Source organism: Sus scrofa, chromosome 1 (genome assembly GCF_054392235.1).
Source record: "Sus scrofa isolate SSC_HxYL_T2T_F1_AM1 chromosome 1, Sscrofa_HxYL_maternal_Yorkshire_Landrace_v2.0, whole genome shotgun sequence".
Lineage (NCBI taxonomy): Eukaryota > Metazoa > Chordata > Mammalia > Artiodactyla > Suidae > Sus > Sus scrofa.
The window spans coordinates 262956836-262983627 of NC_139383.1; the positions used below are offsets into that span (position 1 = coordinate 262956836).

At 40.1% G+C, this 26792-nt stretch overlaps 1 long non-coding RNA gene across 2 annotated transcripts in view; it reads right to left on the bottom strand.

The window, feature by feature from the left end:
* Positions 1 to 26292, bottom strand: part of LOC102160537 (uncharacterized) — an 87051-nt gene extending 60759 nt beyond the window's left edge. Inside the window, exon 1 of one of the 2 annotated variants that reach the window (XR_014825657.1) lies at positions 26152 to 26272. This is a non-coding gene — a long non-coding RNA (uncharacterized LOC102160537). Of the gene's footprint in view, positions 1 to 26151 lie in introns of both variants that reach the window. The other variant, XR_002338984.2, reaches the window with a different exon arrangement.
* Positions 26293 to 26792: the final 500 nt, after the last annotated feature.

Sequence of the window (26792 nt, forward strand, 5' to 3'; positions counted from 1 at the left end):
ACTAGCTTGCTAAGGTTTGGGGCTGGTGCAGGGCTGCTGGGCATGACCAAGGGAGTGCAAGGAATGGGGTAGGGGGCGTAGGGGGGTATGTGTGAAATGAAAGACCAGACCCTGGCAGGGGTAATGCCGGCTCTGGGATTCTCATAGCAGAATAGCGACATTAGAAACCTTGGCTTTTACTTGTCCTTAAAATATATGAGGCCACGTGACTGTTCTGATCCTTCTTGCTCCATCAAAATTATTCTACAATTTAGTGATATGAACTACAATGGTTGGGGTTTGCTCACAATTTCAAGGGTCGGGAATTTGGGAAAGGCTCCCACTTGGGGTCCCTCATGCAGGTGCATTCAGATGTCCACTGAGGCTGAGTCATTTGGATGACTGGCTTCCCTGGCAGAACATCCAGAATGGCTCAATCCTGGAGCTGGCAAGTGCTACTGATCTTCTGCTGGGCACGCCACTGACTACACACACCCTTTCCAAGGTGGCACTCTTAAGGTAGTCAAACTTCTCCTTTTTTTTCAATGAATTTTATTTTATTTTATTTTATTATTTATTTATTTTATTTATTTTTAGTCGAACTTCTTAAAGAGCTTCTTCTATCCCGTGACAGAACATGGGCTTCTGTATTCCAGAAGAGGTCAACATGGAAGTGGCATGGTCTTTTCCAACCTTGCCTTGGAAATCACACAACGTCCCTTCAGCTGCATTCTATGAATTATAAGTGGGTCACTAAGGTAAGCTCAGATTCAAGGGGAAGGCGATTACTGATCCCACCTCTCAATAAGGTATGCCAAGCAACTGATCTTTAATCAACTCAACTAACTGTTCCTTTTTTCCTTGGTATGTCCCACCATTTGTTCTATGCTGGGCTGTTTACTTCTTGCTTCATGGAACATACTGCTAATTCTTAGTGGTTATCTCAGAAATTTATTTGGTGCTTATGGAAGACTTTGTTTTCCTCCAGAGTTCACTGTGCAATGCAGGCCGAGGCTGTGTGATGCTGTAGCTCTCTGTGTCTCCAAGCCGAAGTGACTGTCAGTAGCTTTTTCCATAGGCAACTCTGTCTTTTCTAACCCAATGATCATCTTTTGTGGCAATGGAAAAAAGAACAAAGATGCCCCTTTGGGTTCCTCATTATGTGCCTTTAAGATGTCATAATGCTTCTTTGAAACCCCATTCATCATTTTCCTGCAGTATGTCACTCATGTTGTCATTTAATTACTTCACATCAACACTATGTAAGCTGCAATTACTATGTCAGTTTGAGCTTTCTGCATTAAATTCCATCAAAAAATTATCCATGGTATCAGAATAATATACAGAATTGTTCACCAAAAGAAAATAGGTAGAAAAAAAGACTAAACAAGCATTTGAACCGAGCCTGGCTCATCTCCCAAATCTGTATGCTGAGTATGGACCCTCTCTATACACTACTGAAATCATCAAAATTATTGCAATGTCTTAAGATTAGAATAGAGACACCAATGGCCTAAGTAATTAAAAGGTAATCAGCATAAAAAAAGGCTCTTGGACTCTGACAGAGGTAAGTCTCCCATGATTTTAATAAATAGATCAGTTGCTTTACTTTATCTATTTCCTTCTTCAATATTAAATTTATAAGAAAAAAAGCAAATCTTTAAAAGAAGCCCTGAAGATTTAATTTTCCAGCAGCTTTTGTCTTTAGGAGAAAAAAAAATATTTGTGTTTATAATATTTTGCTTCGCAAAATGGTTTTGGATAACATCTCAACTGTTTAGATTGCTTCGGGGATGCATTTTTAAGCCATCATTTTTTAAAAAAGTTAGCTGAACCATGCATTACAGTAACTCAGTGACCCCCCTGACTCTGTGTATTATGGACTTACAAATGGTTTTTGATAGGTTCCCAGGAGGACAGAGACAGACCCCCCCCACACCAACCCAAAATGTGGCTGTTCACCTTGGAGACCTGCTCCAGACACCCTCTCCCGGAATGTGGGGGCTCAAATTGGGCAGCAAAAAACAATGGCCTGCAGAAAACAACTGCCTGCATAGATTAACCTCCTACAAGGATTAACTGCCCTCTGTCATGGGACTTGAACCCCTATCCTTCCCTTGACCTTCCCCTCCTTCTTCGTTATTTTTGCACAAATTCCCCCCATGAACTCCATCCAGCCACAGATTCCTGCCACAGATCCTTTATAAGCCTAGCACCTCCTCACGGTCAGGGCTGGTGCCATCTTGAGCTCAGCCCATTCCCCGCTGATGCCTTAATAAATCTCTTTTGCTTTATTAACTTGGCCTTGTGCATTCCTCCCTTGGCAAACCTAGCAGTTTTGAAACGAAGCAGGGCCCTGCAGGGCTCCTGGATCCAAGCCTTCCTGTGTCCCCCATTTCTTGTTTTTAGGGTATAAGCTTCAGCCTTCATGACCTTCCCTGAGTTCAAAAGGATAGGTTCAAATAATTGCTAATCAGGGAAGAGAGGGGATGATGCAAAGACACAGCCTTGGGGCAGAGTCCTTGTTCCACTTCAAGGAATACACATAACAAGATCATTGAGTTCTTTTGCAGAACGAAAACCCCAACAAATGAAAACCAGAGAGGAGGACCACCAGAACCAGTCCTGGGGCCACCACACGCCAACTTTGAAGAAGAATACAAGTTTGAATCTACCCTGATCCTTATCTAAGGCCCTATTTTCTACTCTCAAACTATAAAACCACCTCCTAATCTCTCCCAAGGGAAGAGAAAGTCTTTAGGATATCAGCTTGCTATGGCCTCCTTTGCCTGGCAAAACAATAAAACCATTTTTTTCTCCTTTGCCCAAAACTCTGTCTCCACATCTCTCTTTGGCCCCGGTGGACAGAGGCTGAGTTCAGCAAGAGTTTCTTTCACGTTGCCACTGTGAAGTTTTTCCTATGAACTCTGTGCAACATAACGAATATCTATATATGGGATATAAGGGGCCAGGTTGGCCTCCAAACTGCATTATGTGAACAATTATTATTTCTTAAATATTCTACAAAGAATGTACATGAATGTGTGGCGTGAAATGCCACCAGCCTAAGATAGGACCATCCAATGGCTCTAGATAGACAAACACAACCAAAACCAACGCTCTATGTCTGTGGCCTTGTAAGACTCTTTGGTGGAGCTTCATTCCTGCTTCTTCCCACCTCTACTGCTCCAAATCTTTTGGCTTCCAGCAAAATTCCTGGGTGGCTCTAGAAGTCTCTCTGCCGTAGCCTGGGTACCTCCTTATAGGCTATCAGGTTCAGCCACAGATGCTGCATCTTCCAGCCCCTGCTACTCCCAATGGTTTGCAGTCCTGGGCTGGAGGCAGAGCAAAAGGTAATGAGCCATTCCCATCCCGGAAATGGGCTGTACTATTACCAAAAGATCGACAGCTCATATCATCCACGTGTACCTGCATGTTCCCTAACAGCTTCCTCCATGTTTCAATTTCCTAGGATGTGGCATATCAGAAGTCTTTGAAGAGAAGAACTTTCAACAATCTTTCGAGGCTAAGAAATAACTGATCACATAAGTTTAAAAAACTTGAAGCAGACATGGAAAAAAACAAAGTTTTTTTTTTTTTTTAGCTGAGGACATAGGTACGTTCTAAATGTTACAGTGGTTGATCTGCTAATTCCTCTTACTGCTCTGTCTATTCTAGATGAAAAGATTAGTAACACTAGACACTTTCAAGAGCAAAGTTCAAATGCTGGTAGTTTGGAAGTTTTTTTATTGTAAATAATTTTAGGAAAAATTTACTTCTGGTATGCAATGATCTGGAAATAGTTTCCATAAAAAAAATAAGAATACCTTTTATTGGTGTTGGTTTTTAGAAATCACTAACGGCAACAAAATACATTATTCCATTTGATCCTCCAAACAACTCTGAAGCAGACAGGAAAGTTATACTGTGATTCCCGTTTTATTATTATTTTTTATTTTTTTAGGGTCATACCCATGGCATATGCAAGTTCCCAGGTAAGGGGTTGAATCAAACCCATAGCCACTGGCCTACACCACAGCCATGGCAATGCCAGATCCAAGCTGGGTCTTTGACCTACATTGCAGTTCACAGCAACACCAGATCCTTAACCCACTGAGTGAGGCCACGGATCGAACCCTCATGGATACTAAAGTCAGGTTCGTTACCTCTGAGCCACAATAGGAACTCCTGATTCCCATTTTAAAAATGAGGAAACAGGTTAGGCATCAAATCAGAGCTACAGCTGCCAGCCTACGCCCCAGCCATAGCAACTCGGGATTTGAGCTGCATCTGTGACCTACACCACAGCTCATGGCAACACCAGATCCTTAACCCACTGAGTGAGGCCAGGGATCGAACCCACAACCTCATGGTTCCTAGTCAGATTCATTTCCACTGTGCCAAGATGGGAACTCTGACAAAAATCTTATAAGCAGTAAATAATAATGTTTAGTCTTGGTCTCAGTTCAATGTATTTTCCCTTACACCGTAATGGCTCTTTATCTCTCTTTTTTTTTCCCTAGAAAAATCCAGGTACTTCTGTTTTGAAACTTGAAAATGTTGTTGAGTTTATAGGAAAAAATTTCTCCTTTTTAAAATTGCATGGGTAATAGATCTTCACTGTAGAAAAAGAAGAGAAAAATTTGAAAAGAAAAAAATCTCTGGGTTATTACCCAGAGATGATAACATCTAGAATTAATTGCTTGATGTATTTCCTTCCAGACTATTTGTATGCAAATTTGCCCATGTAAATAACTACAAATTTGCTTCAAAAACTGTATCTTTTTTTTTTTTTTTTTAGGTCCACACCCACAGCCCACAGAGTTTCCCAGGCTAGGGGTCTAATCAGAGCTGCAGCTGCTGGCCTACACCACAGCCACAGCAACACCAAATCTGAGCTATGTCTGCAGCCTACACCACAGCTCACAGCAACACCAGGTTCTTAATCCACCAAGGGGATCCTTAACCCACTAGTGAGGCCAGGGATTAAACCTGCATCTTCATGGATACTTGTCAGATTCATTTCCACTGAGCCACGATGGGAACTCTGTATTATTTTTTACAAACTGTTCCATGCCTTGTCTTTTGTTCTTAATGTATTTAGAACTTTTTATGTTAAAAAAATATCTATACTATCATTTTGATGATTGCGTGTCTCATAGTAATCTTAATTTATTTAAACATACCCCTATAATGCCAGATTTAGATTGTTTCCAAATTGCCTCTATTATAAATAAGTAATGTGAATCATTCCTTAAGGAATATCAGACGAACCCAGATTAAAGAACATTCTAGAAAATAATTGTCTTTATTATTCTAAAAAATTGGGATTAAGGAATATACAGAAAAAAATGAAAAACTGCTCCAGAGTAGAGACTAAAGGGGTTGAGTGGCAAATGGCTATAAAAGACATAATGGAAACAATTTGTTTTTTGCTGTAGCCATGGCATGCAGAAGTTCCCAGGCCAGGGATCAAACCCAAACCACAGCAGTAACCAGATGCAGAGCAGTGACAATGGAGGATTTTTAACCCTCTGAGCCGTGAAGAAATTCCTGAAACAATTTTTAAAATTGAATATGGACTGTGGATTAGATAATAGTATTGTATCAATGTTAAATTTCCTGATTTCGATACTTTGTCTATAAAAGAATTCTTGGGAAATATATACTGAAACATTTAGAGATAAAGAAGCACAATGCCTTCAGTTTACTCTCAATTGGCTCAAAAATATTTACTCACAAAAACACACACATATACACAGAGTCCACGACAAGAATGGGTTTTTTTGGGGGGAGGGGTTGGGTTTTTTTGTTTGTTTGTTTGTTTTCTCTATTTAGGGCTGCACCCATGGCATATGGAGGTTCCCAGCCTAGGAGTCGAATTGGAGCTGTAGCCACCGGCCTATGCCAGAGCCAAAGCAACGTAAGATCCGAGCCATGTTTGTGGCCTACACCACAGCTCATGGCAAATGCCAGATCCTTAACCCACTGAGCAAAGCCAGGGATCAAACCTGCAACCTCATGGTTACTAGTTGGGTTCCTTAACCACTGAGCCACGATGGGAACCCCAACAAAAAGAATGTTAAACAAATAAGGTAATACATAAAATATTGGTGAATCTCAGTAAAAAGGATAAAAGGAGACAAGAAAAAGAAATAAAAGGCATCAAAATTATAAGGAAAGTAAAATTATCACTACTTGCAGATGACATGCTACTCTATATAGAAAACCCTAAAGTCTCCACCAAAAAACTACTAGAACTAATAAATGAATTCAGTAAAGTTGCAGGATACAAGATTAATACACAGAAATCCATTGGTTTTTTTTTTTTCCTTTCTTTTTCTTTGTAGGGCCACACCCACTGCATATGGAATTTCCCAGGCTAGGGGTCGAATCAGAGCTGCAGAGGCCAGCCTATGCCACAGCCACAGCAACATCAGATCTGAGCCACGTCTGTGACCTACACCACAGCTCACAGCAATGCTGGATCCTTAACCCACAGAGTGAGGCCAGAGATTGAACCTGCATCCTCATGGTTACCAGTCAGATTCATTTCCAATAAACCATAATGGGAACTCCCCTATTGCTTTTCTATACACTAATAATTAACTATCAGAAAGAGAAAACAAGAAAACAATCCCATTTAGAATTTTATCAAAAAGAATAAAATACCTAGAAATAAATTTAACCAAGGAGGTGAAAGGCCTATACTCTGAAAACTATAAAATATTGATGAAAGATATTGAAGATGATAAAAAGAAATGGAAAGATATTCCTTGTTCCTGGATTAGAAGAACTAATATTGAAGTTCCCATCATGGCTCAGTGGTTAACGAATCTGACTAGGAACCATGAGGTTGTGGGTTCAATCCCTGGCCTTGCTCAGTGGGTTAAAAATCCGGTGTTGCCGTGAGCTGTGGTGTAGCTGCATTGATGTGGCTCTGGTGTAGGCCGGTGGCTACAGCTCCGATTTGACCCCTAGCCTGGGAACCTCCATGTGCCACAGGAATGGCCCAAAAATGGCAAAAAGACAAAAAGAAAAAAAGAAGAAGAAGAATTCATACTACTAAAATGTCCATACTATCCAAAGCAATCTACTGATTTAATGCAATCCCTGTCAAAATATTCAGGACACTTTTCACAGAACAAAAACAAATAATCCTAAAATTTATTTAAAACCACAAAAGACCTAGCAAAGCAATCCTTAGAAAAAGGACAAAGCTAGAAGTACACACTCCTTGATTTTAGTATATACTACAAAGCTACAGTAATTAAAACAGCATGGAACTAGCACAAAAACAGACACATAGATCAATGGAACAGAATAGACAGTACAGAAATAAACCATAAGCACTTATGGTCAATTAATCTACAACAAAGAAGGCAAGAACATAAATGGAGAAAAAACAGTCCCTTCAATAAGTGGTATTGAGAAAACTGGATAGCTACATGTAAAAGAATGAAATCAGAACATCTTCTGGATCTCATTGTAGTGCAGTGGGTTAAGAATCTGACCACAGTGGCTTGGGTCACTGCAGAGGTATGGGTTCAATCTTTGGCCCAGTGCAGTGAGTTAAAGGATCTGGTGATGTTGCATCTGTGGCATAGGTGGCAACAGTGGCTCAGACTCAATCCCTGGCCCAGGAATTTCCATAGGCCTCATGTGTAGCTAAAAAAATTTTTTTTAAAAAAACATTTTCTCACACCATATACAAAAATAAACTCAAAATGCATTAAAGACCTAAATGCAAGACCCAAAACCATAAAACCCCCAGAAGAGAACATAGGCAGAACACTCTTTGACATACTTCATAGTAGCATTTTATTTTAACTATCTCCTAAGACAAAGGAAAAAAAAAACAAAAATAAACAAGTGGAAGCTAATTAAACTTAAAAGCTTTTGCACAGTAAAGGAAACCATTGTCAAAACAAAAAGACACCTACAGAGAGGAGAAAATATTTGCAAACGATATGACCATTAAGGGGCTAATATCCAAAATATATAAACCCATACAACTCAATATCAGTAAAACAAACAACATGATTAAAAATAAGCAGTAGATTTGAAGAGAGATTTTTCCAAAGAGGAAATGCAGATGGCCAACAGACACATGAAAAGATGCTCAACAGAACTCATCATCAAAGAAATGCACATCAAAACCACAATGAGATGTCACCTCTTACAAGTCAGATTGGCTGTCATCAAAAAGAACACAAATAACAAATATTGGCAAGCATGTGGAGAAAAGGGAACACTTGAATACTATTGATGGGAAGTAAATCTGTGCGGCCACTGCAGAAAACAGTATGGAAGTTCCTCAAAAAACTAAAAATAAGAGTTGCCACATGATCCAGCAATTGCATTCCTGGGTATATATCTGAAGAAAACAAAAACACTCATTCAAAAATATAAATGCATCCTTATGTTCACAGAAGCATTATTTAGGATGGCCAAGATAGAGAAGCAAACGAAGTGTCTGACAACAAATGTATGGAATAAAGACAATGTGACATATCTACACAATAGAATATTAGCCATTTTAAAAAAATGAAATTCTACCTTTTGCAGCAACATAGATGGACCTTAAAGGATATTATGCTTAATGAAAATAAGTCAGACTGAGAAAGATAAGTACTCAGTGTTATCACTTATACAGGGAATCTAAAAAACAAAACAATAAATGATTATAACAAAATGGAAACAGACTCACAGATATAGAGAACAAACTAGTGGTTACCAGGGGGGGAGAAGGAAGAGAGGAGGAGCAAGAGAGGGGTATGGGATTAAGAGATATAAACTACTATGTGTAAAGTAAATAAGCAATGAGGATAGATTGCACAGCAAAGGAAAATATACCCATTATTTTGTAATAACTTTAAACGTAGTATAATCTGGAAAAATATTGAATCACTAAGCTGTACACCTGAAACTAATACAATGCTTAATAAATCAACTATAATTTTTTTTTTTGTCTTTTTGTCTTTTCTAGGGCTGCACCCACAGCCTATGGAGGTTCCCAGGCTAGGAATGGAATCGGAGTTGTAGCCGCCAGCCTACGCCACAGCCACAGCAAAGCCAGATCCGAGCCACATCTGCGGCCTACACCACAGCTCACAGCAATGCCAGATCTTTAACCCACTAAGTCAGGCCAGGGATGGAACCCGAAACCTCATGATTCCTAGTCGGATTCATTAACCACTGAGCCACGATGGAAACGCCTACTTCAATTTTTTAAAGGAAATAAAAGAGAATAAGGGAGTTCTTTATACAACCCTTGCAACTTTTAAGTTTAAAATTATACCAAAATAAAAAGTTACCCTTGACAACCACTAGGAAAACTATACAAGTGATATCAACAAAAACTTGATAATAGAGAAATCAAGGTGGAATCCAAAAGAAGTGTTCATGTAACCCACAGGAAGGTGAAACAGAGGAACCAAACAGAAAACAAATCGTAAAAATGCAGACTTCAGCCCTAACATATAAATAATTACCCAAAAAATAAATATCTAAATATACCAATTAAAAGAACAAAATAGCCAGAGTAGGTTTTTTAAAAATGATCCATTAATATGCTGTCTACAAAAAACTCCCTTCAAATATAAGAGCATAGGTAGGGAGTTCCCTTTGTGGCTCAGTGGTTAACAAACCTGACTAGGATCCATGAGGATGCGGATTTGATTGATCCCTGGCCTCGCTCAGTTGGTTAAGGATCCGACATTGCTGTGAGCTGTGGTATAGGTCACAGATGTGGCTCGGATCCCTAGTGCTGTGGCTGTGGTGTAGGCCTGCAGCTATAGCTTCAATTCAGCCCCTAGTCTGGGAACTTGCATATGCCCTGGGTGCAGCCCTTAAAAGAAAAAAAAAAAAAAAAAAAGCTTAGGTATATCAAAGTAAGCAAATGAAAAAAAAAAATGTATCGTGCAAACATTAGTCCAAAAGTTACTTCCCCAAAATGTCAACTGATGCTTAAAGCAAAAATAGTTAACAATTTTGTAGAGGTAAAATATATGCCAGCAGCACAAAGAAAGGGAGAGGATCACTTCTCTCCTGCAGAACTTCACTAGGAGTAAAAGCCAAATTTCTTACAAAGTTCTACAAGTCCCTACGCCAACTGTCCCTGTTACCTCCCTCTGTCACTCCCTCTCCTATTAATCCTACTATTCCTGCTCACTGTACTTTAATCATGCCAACCTATTGGGCTGTTCCTAGAGAATCCTGGCAAACGCCCCACTTAGGGCCTGAGCATGAGTGGCCACCCCTGCCCAGAAGGCTCTCACCCCAGAGGACCAGAAGCTAACCCAGTTCTAACAGAGGCCCACTTCGACAAATCCATTTAAAGCTGCAATTCATGCACTCCTCTCTAACCTCCTTGCCCTCTATTTTTTTCATAGCACTAATCACCTGTAAACATACCATACAGGAGCTCTTGCTGGGACACAACAGGATCAGAGCCATCTCTGGATCACTGGGATGTAGGATCAACCCCCAGCCTGGCACATGGGGCATAGGTCGCAACTGTGGCTCTGATCTGGTCCCTGGCTGGGGAACTCCATATGCCACAGGGCAGCAAAAAAAGAAAAAAAAAATACTATGTAATGTCTTTGTTTAAACCGAATTTATTATTTATGTTCTGTTTCTCCCTGCTAGAATGTAAGCTCCACTAGATATGGATTTTGTCTGTTTTCCTGATCAAAGTACCCCAAGTCCATAGAACCATGGCTTGTGTATAATAGTTGATTAACCAATGTTTGTTTATGGAATGAAGGAATACATGAAAGACTATTTCAGAGGGAGGGGGAGAAAGGAAAGATGTTTGTGATACACTACAGACATTATTCTGAGAACCCAGGGCACAAAAAGGGAGAGCAGGCTAAAGTGAGCAGTTCAGACTCAGGTTAACCTTTTGTGTAGAAGCGTATCCTGACTAAGATGGTGCTTTATCAACATAACAGAAGTTCACACATTGAACCTCAAACACAAGCCCATTTTTCGCAAAGAAGAGACTGAGTGGAGTTCCCACCATGGCTCAGCTGTAATGAATGTGACCAGTACCCATGAGGATGTGGGTTCAATCCCTGGCCTCACTCAGTGGGTTAAGAATCTGGCATTGCCGTGAGCTGCAGTGTAGGTTGCAGACACGTTACTGTGGCTGTGGTGTAGGCCAGCAGCTACAGCTCCGATTCAACCCCTAGCCTGGGAACTTCCATATGCCTTGGGTACAGCCCTAAAAAAGAAGAGAGAGAAGGAGAGACTGAGTGAGAAGGCATACGCAGTTCTGTGTCAACCACATCCAAACTGCATATCCTTAGCTTAAAGTCACCTTGACAGAAAAATAACATCATGTTTGCACAAAGCACCTGGATGTGTGTGTCCCTCACTTTCTATTCCTTTTATTCTTTTTTTTAAAAAATTCATTGCACACAAAATGCTCCAGCTAAGGGCTTTGCAGATTATCCATTAGAGATAAGAAATACCTAGTTGCTGTTTGTTCATTTTCAACAAGCAGACATCTCCAGGCATAGGTGTCATGCAGAGTAGCAATGTAAATAGATCATTTAAACAAGGAATTCAGGTAGAAAATGGAAATCACTGAAGTACCATTAATGCCCACACCGGCTTGCTTCATCTGGAAACAAGGAGGAAATAGGTACCCACCATCTGAGCTGATGGTAATGGTTCTGTCCTACAAGCCTGCTGGTGCCCTACAAAAGGAAAATGTAGTCAGTCTTCAAGAACTAGCTCAGCTGCAATCCCCATCATGAAGACTCAAAGATTCCCGAAAACAAATGATATGTTGGCTTCTATCAGGCCTCTAGTACTACACCAACGTCAACGTACGGCACTTAGCTTACCTCTCTGATATATAGTCATGAGCACTCAACACTGTTGCCACCATAGGAGCAGGAATCCTGTGTGTCTAATCTTTTGTCTCTCCTTTGGTGCCTCACACATATATCTAACAAGTCCTTATTAATCAAGGAGCTCCCGTTGTGGCATAGCAGAAACGAATCTGACCAGTAACCACGAGGCTGAGGGTTCGATCCCCGGCCTTGCTCAGTGGGTTGAGGATCCGGTGTTGCAGTGAGCTGCAGTGTAGGTCGCAGATATGGCTCAGATCTTAAGTTGCTGTGGCTGTGGCATAGGCTGACAGTTTAGATCTGATTTGACCCCTAGCCTGGGAATCTCCATATGCCACAGATGCGGCCCTAAAAGCATGAATGAATGAATGAATGAATAAATAAAGTGAATCAAGTCAGGAGTTCCAACATGGCTCAGCAGTAATAAACCCAAATAGTATCCATGAGGTTGCAGGTTCGATCCCTGGCCTTGCTTAGTGGGTTAAGGATCCAGTGTTGCCGTGAGCTGTGGTATAGGTTGCAGACTCAGCTCTGATCCCATGTTGCTGTGGCTGTGGAGTAGGCAGGCAGCTACAGCTCTGATTTGATCCCTAGCCTGGGAACTTCCATATGCCACAGGTGCGGCCTTAAAAAGACCAAAAATAAATAAATAAGTGTGTGTATTAGAGAGAGATACTTAGGCACATATGAGGTATTTAACAAATATTATTGAATAGATAAAGAATGAATGACACATCTACTACGTGTCATTGTGTCATGTACTGTACTGGAACTGGGGAGTAATCCTAAAATACGCAAGGTATTTATTCTCCTGGATATTACAGTCTAGCGGGATGACAAACAACTAAAAGCGTTATGTGTAGAAAAAGAAGTACCAGTTTCTATTGGAGCACATGAAGCAATTAATTTAAGCCAGAGGGTCAGATAAAATATCTCTATGGAAAGTATAACATAAAGATATAAGATGCAAGGATATGATTACCAAAGAGGAAATATAGTCAATATTTTATAATAACTTCATATGGCGTATAATCGATAAAAATATTGAATCACCAGGTTATAATACCTAAAACCAATACAACATTGTAAGTCAACTATGCTTCAATAATATATATATAAATAGATGGATACATAGATATGTAGATATCTCTATGGAAGAGTGGGAGGGAAGATAGGGAAGGGCTGAAGCATAAGGCTCAACAGGCAGGACACTACACAAACCCTAGGAGCTACCATTCACATATGAGTGAGTTGACCGAGAGGGAATACTAGGACTGAATGGTATGTGCAATGGCCTGGAATGGAGTGTGGCAAATGCAACCAAGGAACTGGAGTCTAGAGAAGCAGGGTAGAAGTCCAGTAGGATGAGGCTGAAAGAAGTAGACAGTGGCCTGCTCAGGGAAGGGGAAGGATTTGGAACCTGCACCCCAGTGTTTATGGCAGTCCTATTTACAATAGCCAAGAGGTGGAAGGAACCTAAATGTCCATCAATAGAAGAATGGATAAAGAAGATGCGGTACATACAATGAAATATTACTCAGCCATAAAATGTCCTTTTTTTTTTTTTTTTTTGTCTTTTTTGAGGGCCACACCCACGGCATGTGGAGGTTCCCAGGTTAGGGGTCCAATCGGAGCTGTTGCTGCTGGCCTATGCCACAGCCACAGCAACGTGGAACCCGAGCCACGTCTGCAACCCACACCACAGCTCACGGCAACACCAGATCATTAACCCACTGAGCAAGGCCAGGGATCGAACCCACAACCTCATGGTTCCTAGTCGGATTCATTTCCGCTGTGCCACAAGGGGAACTCCTACTCAGCCATAAAATGAATGAAATAATGACATTTGTAGCAAGATGAATGGACCTAGAGATTACCCTACCAAGGGAAGTAAGTCAGAGAAAGGCAACCATCATATGATATCACTTATGTGGAAGCTAAAAAAAAATTGATACAAATGAACTTATTTACAAAACTGAAACAGACTCAGAGGTTTCTAAAACAAACTAATGGTTACCAAAGGGGAAGTGGTGGGGGAGGAGGGATGGATTGGGGGTTCGGGATTGGCATATACACTATTGTATATGGAATGGTCAATGGGGACCTGCTGTGGAGCACAGGCAACTCTACTCAATATTCTGTTGATGACCTATATGGGAAAAGAATCTGGAAAAGAATGGATATGTGTGTATATATTTATATATATAAACGAATCGCTTTGCTGTACAGCAGAAATTGACACACTGTAATCAAGTATACTTTGGTAAAACCTTTAAACATGAAAAAAATCAAAGATTTTTTTTAAAAAAAAGAAGTGCTTTGGTAAACTATGTTTCCAGATATCTATGACCCCAGGATATGAAAACATCTGTGATTCCTACTAATGACAAAGTTGCAAATACCCCTAACACAACCTTGGCTTACAGCCTACATTCATAACTGAAGGACATGGGGAACCATAGTTAGGTATCTGTGAAAATAAAGATTAATTTTTCCTATCATGGACCCTAGGAATAAAACCCTAAAAAACTACCTGAAGAGATCTAGTGTCCCAAAGGGCAAAGGCATAGAGCAAGTGCCTTTGGGTGCAGGGAGGCAAAAGATGAATTTCTCATGCAAGAAAAAGGTTGCAAGGTTTTGGTCACTAGAGCAGAGACTTTGCATCACCATCTGCTGACCTTAACCACCATACCTAGGTTAGGGACCAAGACCCAGCAAGAAATGGATGCTTGGAGTAACTTAGGAGCCTCCATCCATAAGCACTGGGCTCCCAGCTTCAGTAAAGGACCTCTGTGGTCCATTTGCCATGGCTTGGACAACAAGTATTTTAGTGATATGGACTGGAGGGGCCTCCCAGAGTGTTTTTCTCTGAGTAGGTATTAGACCTCTTCATACACCTCTCTGGGTTTTAAAGGTGTGGAAAGGGAGCCATAGAAAAGCAGGAGAGAGGTTCAGAGTTCAATTTAATTTTTTAAGGCCACGCCCACAGCATATGGAGGTTCCCAGGCTAGGGGTTGAATCGAAGCTACCAGCCTACACCACAGCCACAGCAACACAGGATCCGAGCTACATCTGCAACCTACACCACAGCTCACGGCAACACTGGATCCCCAACCTACTGAGACAGGCCAGGGATCAAATCTGCAACCTCATAGTCACAGTCATATTCGTTTCTGCTGCACCACAGCAGGAACTCCTTTAAATTGTTTTAAAGAATTTTTGCGCATCTAGGTTTGTTAAAAATATACATATTTTATACCCGCTATACATACCTGACTCTTCTTGTCTTTTCCCCAAACTGATCAACTAGCCCATATTGTTGACTATACCTCACGTGCTGGACTGTCCTCCCATCACTGTGGCCCAGGCTACAGTATCCCTCTGCCCAGCACTTAGTCTTGCCATCCCCTCAAAATATTCTTCAACCAGGGGTGCTGGTTTCCTTTCCAAAACACACATCTCAAAACCAGAAATGGCTTCTCTTTCCCTTAGAATAAAGTTCAATGTCATCTATTCTTTCTGTATATATGCATAAAGAATACTGTGGAATGATTATCATTTAATAGGATAATATTTTTGATGGGGAGTTGCGGGGTTTGTTTTAGTTTTTTTTCCTAGGAACTTTATACTGCCAGAATTGTATTAATAAAAATGTATTTTATAAAAGCAATAGTTAAGAAATAGAACATTATATCAGAAGCCTTTCTGTGTGTTCCTCCCATGACCTTCCCTAAATTTCTGTTTTACCTTTCCCTTTAACAGTTTTTCCAAATATGATAATATACCCAAATATAAAATTACATGATGTCATGGTGGTAAATAAATGGAATCATAATTCTCTTGTATTGTATTCCATTTTATTAACATATTATCCTAGTCTATTCAGACCACTATAACAGAATACCATGAGAGCTCTGCCATCATAACCTAATCACCTCCCAAAGGCCTCCCTCCTAATACCTTTTATTGGGGGGTTGGGATTTCATCATAAGTTTGGTGAAGAGCAAAAACATTCAGTCTACTGCACACACTGCCATGTATTTATCCATCCTACTGGTGAACATTTGTTGCTAGATTCTTCCCATTACAAAAAGGGCTGCTATGAATATACTTACACATGTACCCTAATGCAATAATATCAGATATATATATCCAGACATGTAATGAATATATTCACTTTAACTGGATAATACCAAACTGTTTTCTAATACTATAGCATAAATTCATATTGTCACCAGAAGTATATAATAGCACTCATCGAGCTGTATCCTCATCAGCACTTGATATTTTCAGACATTTCATTTGTTTTTCGTTGCAGAGGGTATAAAAGGGTATCTCACAGTGTTTTACTTTTCATTTGCCTAATTGGTAATAAAGTAAAGATCTTTCCATATGTGTATTAGCTATTCTGTTATTCTCTTCTATGAAGTGTCATTCAAAACTTCTGCCTGCCTATCTATTGGGTTGTTTGAGGCTTTTTTTCCTTATTTTTATGTAGAATTTTTTACTATGTTCTGATTACTTTTCTTTTCACAATTCTATATGTTGCAAGTATTTTCCAGGTTTTATCTCTTTATTTTCTATGATGTCATTTACTAAACAGAATTCTTTTTTTTTTTATTCTTCTTTTTAGAGCCACACCTGCCACATATGGAGTTCCCAGGCTAGGGGTTGAATCAGAGCTGTAGCTGCCAGTCTACACCACAGCCCACAGCAACGCCAGATCCTTAACCCACTGAGAGAGGCCAGGGATCGAACCCACATCCTCATGGACACTAGTTGAGTTCGTTACTACTGAGTCACAACAGGAACTCCTAAACAGAATACTTAATTGTAGAAGAGTCAAATTTATCAATTATTTATCTTATGGTTTGTGTGTATTCCAAGATAAATTCCTATATAGATTGTGTAGTTCTATCTTTCATATATATTTATTTATTTATTTATGTTTGTTTGTTTTGGGGTTTAGTTTTTTTGTTGCTGCTTTTTTTAGGACTACGTTCCACAATATATGGAAGTTCCCAGGCTAGGGGGCAAATCGGTTCCTTAACCCACTGAGCACGGCCAGGGATTGAACCCACATCCTCATGGATGTTAGTTGGGTTCGTTACTGCTAAGCCAGGACCAACAGGAACTCCTATCTTTCATATTTAAATTTTTCACACAGGTGGAGTTTATTGGGAAGAAGGATATGGTAGGAATAGGAATCCAATTTCATCTTCTCACATTTGAATAACCAGTTTTCATGGCTCCATTTATTGTAAAGCACATCTTCAATGCAAGCTCTGTCATAAACAAAGCTTATATTTATATGCTAGGAGTCAAATCAGAGCTGTAGCCGCTGGCCTATACTACAGCCACAGCAACATCAGATCCAAGCAGTGTCCACGACCTACACCACAGCTCACCACAACGCTGGATCCTTAACCCACTGAGCGAGGCCAGGGATTGAACCTGTGTCTTCATGGATGCTAGTCAGATTCGTTTCTGCTGAGCCATGACAGAACTCCATTTTTATGATTTTGATGCTTCCAATCCATGGGCCTGGTATGGAATTTAATGCCATTTTAATGAAATATTTAGGTTTTGTCCTTAAAAGTTCACAAATATTTGGTATATTTATTCCCAGGTAATCTATAGCTTCATGCAATTTTAAACAATATGCATTTCTACAGTTACATTAACTACTGGTTGCTGATATTAAGCAATGCAATTGATTTGTGCATAGTGATTTCTGTTACCAAGCAAACTTAGTAAATTCCTTTTTAAATTCTAATATATCTACAAATTCTTTTGAAATCTCAGTGAAGATATTATCATTTGTGAATAATGATAGTTTTATTTCTTCTCTTCCTATCATTATGCCTTTCTTTCTTTCTTCTTCTTTTTTTTTTTTTTTTTTTTTCTGCTTTTCAGGGCCACTCCCCCAGCATATGGAGGTTACCAGGCTAGGGGCTGAATCAGAGCTATAGCTGCTGGCCTACGCCACGGGCACAGCAATGCCAAATCCAAGCCTTGTCTGTGACCTACACCACAGCTCATGGCAACACCAGATCCTTAACCCATTAAGCAAGGCCAGGGATCAAGCCTGCATCCTCATGGATACTAGTCAGATTCATTTCTGCTAAGCCACTACAGGGACTCCCTCTTTATTTTTCTTACTGAATTGATCTGGCAAGGATTTCCATTTTAATCTTAAACATAACTCATCCTTGCAATCTTAATCTAAAAAGAGATAGATGTTTTCTATTTTTAACCATCAAAAATGTTTCCTTATGCTTTTTGAACCTAAACTTACTTACTTACTTATTTATTTATTTACGTTTTTCTAGGGCTGCACCTGCGGCATATGGAAGTTCCCAGGCAAGGGGTCAAATCAGAGCTATAGCTGCCAGCCTACATCACAGCCACAGCAATGCCAGATCCTTAACCCAATGAGCAAGTTCAGGGATGGAACTTGAGTCCTCATGGATACTAGTCAGGTTTGTTACCACTGAGCCGCAATGGGAACCCCCTAACCATTTTTAGATTAAAGTAGTCTTCCATTATTAGTTTGCAAATCATAAATGGATATTTAACTTTATTTTTTTAAATTCTGCACCATCTCAATGATCATATTTTTACCTCCTTTTATTTGTCAGTATGGTGAATTATATAATAAAGTTTCCAGTATTAGAAACATTAGACTGACCTGACTGACATGGTATTCCTGGAATTAATCCAACTTGGACATTATAAATTAGCTGTTTTATATTGTGTTGAATTTGATTAGCTATTTTTGTGTGTGTGTGTGTCTTTTTGTCTTTTCTAGGGCCGTACTCACAGCATATGGAGGTTCCCAGGCTAGGGGTCTAATCACAGCTGTAACCAGCAGCCTACCAGAGCCACAGGATCTGAGCCACATTTGCAACCTACACCACAGCTCATGGCAACGCCAGATCCTTAACCCACTGAGCAAGGCCAGGGATTGAACCTGCAGCCTCATGGTTCCTAGTCGGATTCGTTAACCACTGAGCCATGACAGGAACTCCAGTGAAATTTTTTAAAGGATTTTTGCATCACTGTCATAAGTAAGATGCTCTCTAATTTTTCATATTTTTAGTATCCCTGTCAAGTGGCAGCATTATGACTATGTTAGCCTCTATCAACCATCATTCAAAATTAAATTTATTATTAAATTTATACAAGATAACACTTTATTTATTTATTTTGGTCTTTTTTATGTTTTAGGGTTGCACCCATGGCATATGGATGGTCCCAGGCTAGGGGTTAACCAGAGCTACAGTTGCTGGCCTACACCACAGCTCATGGCAATGCCAGATCTTTGACCCACTGAGCAAGGCTAGGGATCAGACCCGCAATCTCATGGTTCCTAGTTGGATTTGTTTCCACTGTGCCATGACAGGAACTCCTATACAGATAACACTCTAAACAGACAATACTTCATGTACAGGGAGGACATAAGATTAACTCAAACAAAAGACACTCAAAACTGTATAAAGAAAATTATACAACTTTCTTAAGAGCTATCAATGAAAACTTTTTTTAAATGGAGAGATAGACCATGTCAGGGATTTGAAAGCTCAAAATTCTAAAGATATAAATTCCCCCAAATTGATTGACAGACTTATTGCAAAGTCAATCAAAATCCAATAGGTTTCATTGTGTGAGATTTGATAAGCTGACTTCATAGAAATAAAGATCTAAGAATATTAAAAATATGTGAAATAGCTCTAAGATAGACAAATCAACCAAAGCAACAGAATAGAAAAGCCAGAACAGACTCATGCATAGATACTTTTTATATGGCAGATCAGCACTATAAATCAGAGGGAAAAGGATAGACTCGTCAAAAAATGGTTCTGGCCCTGCAATCCCACTCTTGGGCATATATCCTGACAAAACTCTACTTAAAAGAGACACATGCACCCGCATGTTCATTGCAGCACTACTCACAATAGCCACGACATGGAAACAACCCAAATGTCCATCAACATATGATTGGATTCGGAAGAGGTGGTATATATACACAATGGAATACTACTCAGCCATAAAAAAGAATGACATAATGCCATTTGCAGCAACATGGATGGAACTAGAGACTCTCATCCTGAGTGAAATGAGTCAGAAAGACAAAGACAAATACCATATGATATCACTTATAACTGGAATCTAATATCCAGTACAAATGAACATCTCCACAGAAAAGAAAATCATGAACTTAAAAAATAGACTTGTGGTTGCCCGATGGGAGAGGGAGGGAGTGGGAGGGATCAGGAGCTTGGGGTTATCAGATACAGCTTAGAATAAATTTACAAGGAGGTCCTGCTGAGTAGCACTGAGAACTATGTCTAGATACTCATATTGCAACAGAACAAAGGGTGGGGGGAAAAAATGTATACATGTAAGAAAAACTTGATCCCCTTGCTGTACAGTGGGAAAAAATAAATAAATAAATAAATAAAATGGTTCTGGGACCACTGGGCATCTACATGAGGAAAAATGAAATTAAGTTTTTCTCATGCACACAAAAGTTAGTTCTATGTGAACTGAAATCTAAATATGAAAAGTAAAACTATGATGTTTTTAAAATATAGGTATCCTGTATTTTATCTTATTTTATTATTTTATTTTTATTGGCCATGCCTGTGGCATGTGGAAGTTCCTGGGCCAGGGATCGAACCTGTGCCACAGCAATAACCATGCTGGATCCTTAAACTGCTGAGCCACCAGGGAACTCCAGGAATCCTATATTTTAGAATCCTAAATTTATAAAGAACTTGTATAAATCAATTTTAAAAAACATAACAAGCTATAGAAAAATAGATGAAAGTTCCAAACGGATGGTTCACAAAAGAGGAACTCCAAATAATAAACATAGGAAAAGATTTTAAATTTTATTGGTAGAAAGAAAAATATAAACCAAAAGTTATAATTATTTCAAAACGACTTCATTAGCAAACATTAAAGTCTTGACATTACCCTGTGCTGGTTAGAAAGTAGAGCAGTAAGAAATTTCATATACTGGAGTTCCCGTCATGGCGCAGTGGTTAACGAATCCGACTAGGAACCATGAGGTTGCAGGTTCGGTCCCTGCCCTTGCTCAGTGGGTTAACGATCCGGCATTGCCATGAGCTGGGTTGTAGTTTGCAGATGCGGCTCGGATCCTGCGTTGCTGTGGCTCTGGCGTAGGCTGGCGGCCACAGCTCCGATTAGACCCCTAGCCTGGGAACCTCCATATGCCGCAGGAGCGGCCCAAGAAATAGCAAAAAGACAAAAAAAAAAAAGAAAAGAAATTTCATATACTGCTGGTAGAAGGTAAATTAGGATAACCAGCTTGGAAATTTGATTAGCATTACCTATTGATTTGAAAACAGTCAGACCCTATGCCCTGATAAGTCTGTTTCTAGAGAGTCTCATGGATATGCACAATGGGAAACATGTTACCAAATGCCCCAAATTAGAACCAGCCCCAAAGTTATCACTAAAATGGATTTTAAAATTATGGTACAGTAGGGGAGTTCCCATCATGGCTCAGTGGTTAAACCCGACTAGCATCCATGAGGATAAGTGTTCGATCCCTCACCTCGCTCAGTGGGTTAAGGATCCAGCATTGTGGTGAGCTGTGGTGTAGGTTGCAGACTCAGCTCAGATCCCATGTTGCTATGACTGTGGTATAGGCCAGCAGCTACAGCTCTGATTCGACCCCTTGCCTTGGAACCTCCATATGCCATGGGTGCAGCCCTAAAAAGGTAAAAATATGATGGTATAGTCATGCAATAGAATAACATATCACAATGAACGTGAAGCAACAATAGATAATCATAACATGATGGAAGAATCTCACAAGCATAACATTGAGGGGGGAAAAAAAGCCAGACACAAGATAATAACACACACCCTATGAACCCTTCCATGTAAAGTTCGAAACCAGGCAAACTTAACAATATTGTTTAGAAAAGCACATATAATTGGTAAAACATAATGAAAAAAAAAGATTATCAAAAAAATCATGATGTAGAATTCTTCTAAGGAGAAGGGAGAAAGTTATGAGTGGAGGTGGGGGAGTGGGGGTGATTGGGGAACACATAGGGAGTTCCTGAGATGCTGACAATGTCCTATTGTGTGTGTGTGTGTGTGTGTGTGTGTGTGTGTGTGTGTGTTTTGTCTTTTCAGGGCCGCACCGGTGGCATATGGAGGTTCCCAGGCTAGGGGTCAAATCAGAATGGTACCCGCAGGCCCACGCCACAGCCACAGCAACTCCAGATCCAAGCCATGTGAACGACTCATACCACAGCCCATGGCAATGCCAGATCCCCAACCCACCAAGCAAGGCCAGGGATCGGACCCACGTCCCTGTGGATACTAGTCAGATTTGTTTGCACTGAGCCACGATGGGAACTCCCTAATGTCCTATTTTTGAAATCAGTATGGTTTTTATACTCTGTGTGTTTTATTCATTAGCTCTACATATGTTTCATATGCACTTCTCTACAGGTATATAAAATATGAAAATAGAAAGGTTAATAATTGTTTGGGATTTTATTTTAAAACAAACTTAAGATATTTTGAGAAGCAATACAGTAGAGAGGTTAAAATGAGGCTCTGAAATTTAACCAACCTGGATCCCAACCCCAACCCCATCAATCAGCCCCTGACTTTGTACTGGTTATTGCACTGTTCTGAAAACCAGTAGATCTGACCTTCAACAAAAATGTCCATTAACAGATGGGTAGAAAAATTATGATATATCCATACCATAGAAGACTACTCAGAAATAAAAAAGAACAAACTATCAATATCAGAACAGATGAACCTCAAAAGTACTATGCTGTGGGCGAGAAAAAAGACGCAAGAGTATGTACTCTGTGACTGCCATTTATATGAAATTCTAGAACAGGCAAAACTAATCTGTCTTGACAGAGAGCAGATCAGTGGTTGACTGGAGATGAGGATGACAGCAATTGAGTGCAAAGGGGCATGAGGTGATAACCTCATTTTTTGCAGTGACGGAAATTTTGATTACACATGGATCTATATTTGTCAAAACTCATTGAATTGTGCACTCAAAGTGGGTGTGTATTATTACATGTGAATTGTAACTCAATAAAGTTGGTTTTTTTAAATTTAAAAATAAGTTCCCCAGGGGATGCTAATGGGCAGCCACAGCTGAGAACCACTGCTCTAAGGCCCAGTTCCCTTACCTGTGAAACTGTGATGATGACCACAATCATAACACCCAACTAGAAGGTTGTTATAAAGACAAAATATGATAATGTGTGCATGACTGCCTGGGATTCAGTGGCTTCCTCTCTTATTAAACTGCCCACTCCACTATGTTTTGAAGTTGGATTGAAACTGACTTTTTGAAGAATCATATGAAATAGATGGTATTTTTCAGAAATAGGATTTGATGACAATCTGGCTGCCAAGGAATTAAAGACAAGTACCCAGGGTGGTAAGCTCTGGGAGGGGGTGGGGGGAGGCAGGAGGAAGAGAGAAAAGGAAGCAGACCAGTCTTTTGACTTCAGCTATCTGGACACAATCTCTCACTCTCCGTTGTAATTTTCCAAGTTTATACAAGTGATTCAAAATCCATTGAAAGGCTTGGCTTTATGTTCGCTGGCCTCACTGTGGGTGGAATCTTAGAAATGCTAGTGTCTTGCAGATATAATGTTCTCTTTGTTTGAAGATTTTGTTTTCTAACCAAGGAAATAATTAATGGAGCTTGTATTCTCCCATCCCCCTCTATGATGATGTTCTAAACAGCTGGTACTTATTTGGGACATGATAATGGTTTTGCTTGGAATCCATGGTGATACAGTGTTTGTTTATTGTCATGAACATGTTATAAAGCGGATTTATGGTTTTCTAAACCAGTCAATAAGCATTGCATTAAGAATCTTCCTTTGTGAAGATAAATTTTTTGAAAATATAATTCTTAACCTCAGACATCCAAAACATCTTTCTTTCATTCAGTTAATGAGTTAGGCACCTCCAAGTCCAAAAATAATAATAATAATAATATTAACTATCTGGAATTCTTAGTAACATTAAATTTTCTTTGATTAAGGAAACGGGTTTTGCATTTTCAAAAAATGCTATAGTTGAATTACTTATTACGCCTATGCCCTTAAAATGTCATTGAGCAAACACACACTGACATAGAATGACCACTAAAAGAAAAAATGTGAAGAAGAGATGCCTTAAACATGCCTTAAACAAGAGAGGACCTTGTGGGGGTGGTGGAATTGTGGGGGTTAAGGGAATCTGTGGACTGGCTTGGCTCCCAGCTAGATTTCATCTGGACCACCTGTCAATGCCAAGAAAAATAAGAGCATTTTGCAGAGGCCGGTATCTCCAGTTCTCTCCTCTGACCTCCCTCCTTCCTGACCCTTTGACCCTCCCTGCAGGAGCCGCTCTGAGCAACTGTGCCCAGCACCTGGGAGGCAAAGAACTCTGCAGAGGCCAGCAAGTCAACATTCCGTGGCCAGAGAGTTCAACAGATTCAGCTGTTATCCTTCCACACCCTCCATCAAGGCTTGCACCCAGCCCCTCCTTCTTTACTACTGAACATTACAAGCCAGGCCCCCAGCTTCTCTTCCCACCCCTCCCCAGCCAGTCTCCCCTCTTCATCCCACCTCCATACCTCCCTGTGTGCAGGTCGCTACACTGTGCCTTGGGAAACCCTGATTCTCTAAGGAGGTAACGCTCTCTGGTCTACACCTGGAGCATTCCCCCAACAATACGAACCAATGGACTTACGAGCTTCCTTCCTAACCTGTCATTCCATGAGGCACCAACCTCAGATTGCCCCCTAAAGTCACCTGGACACAACCCCTTGGAGAGAACATGACCTCCTGCTCCCATCTGCCTCCCCATCTTTTGCCACGTGTCTACATCTAACTATGACCTTGTGGGAGGGAGGAAGAACTAGATGAGCCCATGTTCAGTTGTTCACCGTCCTATTATTTCTTCTCTTTTTATTATGAAAAGCTTCAAACATACCCTTAAATATAGTACAGCAAAATTCCCATGTCCCCAGCACTAACATCATGAGATGACAACATGTTACAATACTTATTTGACTCCATTTCTTTTCAACACCTTAATTTTTTTTAACAGATAAACACAACGAGCACTGAATGACTATCCCCATGTGAACACCACACCTACCCAGCACAGTGTCTAAGACACAGCACAAAGAATCACTTCCTCGGTAGTATTTATATAAGTTGATGAGCCTCCTTGAGTCCAAATCCTTCCTCTTTCCCTCTCTCCCTTTCTAATCTGCTGCTTTAGGATTTGTTTGGGTTTTTTTGTTTTTTGTTTTGTTTTGTTTTGTTTTAGAGCCTTGAGGCATATTGGAAGTTCCCAGGCTAGGGGTCAAATCAAAGCTACAGCTGCCAGCCTACACTACAGCCACAACAACGAGGGATCCAAGCTGCACCTGTGACCTATACCACAGCTCATGGCCACACCGGATTTTTAACCCACTGAGTGAGGCCAGGGATCAAACCCATATCTGCATGGATACTACCTGGGTTTTTAACCCACAGAGCCACAACAGGAACTCCCTGGATATATTTCTATCTGCACTGGTTGTTAATATTTTTTCTTGTAATATCTCGATATTTTTCTGGACATGTGCATCTCCCTATTTCCTTTTATTTTTCTTTCTCCTCACACCATTCATGCTGTCTTTCATTTAATAACTATTTCCTAAGCAACTACAGAGGGCCAGACACTGTTCTGTCCCTGAGGATATGTATCTTCCTATCTTTTTCTCTTTGTAGCTTTCTCTCTGCTCATACTTATTTTCCGACCATCTCTCTATCTGAATTTCTTCTCTTCCTTTCGTCATCTCCACACTTATCATTTCCTCTCACACTTCCCTCACCTGATTACAAAAGAAAATGGAGGTATTATTTATTGTGTTTTTACACTAGAATGATGTGTTCTCCATATCTTAATTTTTTTTTAGTAATAAGTAATTTCCTATGGAGTGATGCTCAGATTTCTGACAGCAGCACCAAGTCATCAAAGAACATCTTCCTTCTCCCCAATCGCCCTGTATCCCAATCATGTCTGACTAGTCTCTCTTCTCCCAATTCACTTTCAGACCTTTACTCATGCTGTTCCTCCCTCTATGAAATGCTCTCAACCAGGAGTTGTCAAGGTTCTCCAAAGACTTGGCTGCCACTGTCTGCTTTTCCACCCACGTTGCCAGCATTTAACATGACACACCGGAAGAGCTCAAGAAATGTCCATTGTGTTATTAAAAAATAAAAATAAAAACGAAGTTACTCACTACTTGGTACAGCATGTTTTCTTTCAGCTCATGAGTGCCATAGAAACCAATTCTCAGCTTACATTGACAGGTCCAGACAAAAAAAAAAAGAGCAAGTAAGAACTCATGACAATTGTCCTTCTGAGAAAGAATGAGGAACTCAGATTCTTCTTTCTCATGGGGTTAAAGAACTGTCAGAGGTGGAGTGAAGCAACTGCAAATAGTTTGCCTCCCTATTAATCCTTCAGGGGAAGAAAACCTGTTCTAAGTAGAAGATGCAACAGCTGCAGCTCTACCAGCGCATTCCACAAAAGTCACAAGAAAATGGATGAGAATTCAAATACTCTGTGATAACGTAGGTAGAAGCTGCCAAAGAAAAACACCAGGACAGGGGACTTGGAGACTTTTCCCCCTTAGGAAACGTATTAAACCACATACATCAGGAAGACCCAGTACATCAGAGAGAAGATGGCATCAGATGCTCCAGTGATGGCTTACGCAGAGTGTAAACGTCAAACAACCAGGCAGTTAAAAAATAATAATTACATGAAGAATGGCTAAGGAATGAGGTCCTACTGTGTGGCACAGGGAACGCTCTACAACCTCTTGGGATAAAACATGATGGAAGATAATACTAGAAAAAGAATGTTTATATATGTATG